This window comes from Corvus brachyrhynchos, unplaced genomic scaffold, assembly GCF_000691975.1.
Source record: "Corvus brachyrhynchos isolate BGI_N302 unplaced genomic scaffold, ASM69197v1 scaffold225, whole genome shotgun sequence".
Classification (NCBI taxonomy): Eukaryota; Metazoa; Chordata; class Aves; order Passeriformes; family Corvidae; genus Corvus; species Corvus brachyrhynchos.
The window spans coordinates 51,796-53,353 of NW_008238351.1; the positions used below are offsets into that span (position 1 = coordinate 51,796).

The following is a 1,558-nucleotide window of genomic DNA, read 5'->3' on the forward strand; positions in this document are numbered from 1 at the left end:
TGCTCCCCCCCCCCCCGCCTGTGCGGGCTGCCCCGGCGGTTGAACAGGGTGGGGAGACCCTCTCCCATTGCTGGTACTACTGTATCTGTCTATCAATATCTGTATCTGTCATATCAATTTCTCTGTCTGTATTAACATACAAATCAGCTTGCTGCGGCTTTTTCTTTCCCTTTCTCTTCCTCAAAGTCATTTCCATATTACTTTTGTCTACACATATGCTTCTTCCTTATTCAAATACATAGTAAAAAGTTCTGCATATCTTAGTTCATCAAACCTACGTAATGATCTCAGTTCTACCATCAGGTCAGTAATGATGTTACTTTCCAAACTACCATGGTGAGGCCAATTTCCTTGACTTAAAGTTGGCCAAACCCGTGTGGACAGTCTGATCAATTCTCGGGTGTCCAAAGTAGTTTTTCGCCATGTCAGCCATTTCCAGTGTTTTACTATAAACTCTAATGGGCTGTTAGGAGGGATTTTTTCATTTTCATCTGAAAAAACACCACCCATGTTTGCTCACAGACAGGAAAACTCTGCCAGAGGGAAGCTTTTAACTCTGGAATTCAGCCTGCAATCCGGGCTCGGAATTCCGACTTCCCGGGCAGTTTATCTAGCTTACTACACAAACACCTCAAAACAGCACTTCAAAATACTAAAAAGCAACTCATTTTAGGAAACAGTAAAGGCGCGCATGCGAAAAACTGGTCTCAACAGGATTCAAGCCCACAGCCACTCGACATCCTCTCAAGCCTCTGAGCCACTCCTGCAGCTGTGTGGGGTGCAGCCTCTGGGCTCTTGTGGACTCCACGGAGGGCGTCCCCTCTTTTCCACAGTTTGCAGGGGAAAGGTTCAAGCTTTCCTCTTTTGTGGGCTTCTCTGCCCCCAACCTTTCCAACCCCCTTGGAGATCTCCTTCCCTAGTGCTAGCACAATATCAATAATATCGGTCCCCTTTTAACTCACCTTCCTTTCTGTGCTTCTGCCTTTCTGTGCTGGGTCCTAAAGTCCTGGTCACAGTCCCGGATCGTTGCTCCGGCCCCTCTGTAATTTGCCGGCAGAAAGAGGGGCAAAGCAAGATGTGTTCCAACCCAAGACTGCGAGCTTCAAGGTCTTTAGGGTCCCTTTGTGGTCACCAGCAACTGATGCCTTTTCTTGGTCTTAAAATCAAGAGTCAAACACAGAAGGGGAAAAGGGATTTTACCTTGGTATTTATTTTAACGATCCTTAGGTGCACACATCCAGGTCAAATGCACCGAAATTCACACCGCAATGCACACTCAAAAGATCTGGTATAACATTATAGGTTTTACTGATTAGCATATCTATCAAAAATTCCCCAATGAGAGGCTTGAATGAGCCCCCCTCCCCAAGGAACCTTCCCCTGCATGGTTCTATCTTAGTTTACAGAATGTGTTCTGGAGAGGACCTTGGGGTCTGGGGCACACTGATCCCTAGCTAGGAAGCTTGTAAAATGTTTAGTCTCTCAGCTTGACAAACAAGTCCAAGAATGTAGGCAAAAAGCACTAAGAATACAGAAGTTGTAAAAAGGTATAACAGGG

General features: G+C 45.8%; 1 protein-coding gene across 1 annotated transcript in view; it reads left to right on the forward strand.

The window, feature by feature from the left end:
- LOC103616361 (mothers against decapentaplegic homolog 7) overlaps positions 1-1,558 on the forward strand; it is a gene marked incomplete at its 5' end in the record, with an annotated part of 50,443 nt that overhangs the window by 47,550 nt on the left and 1,335 nt on the right. The window lies entirely within an intron of this gene.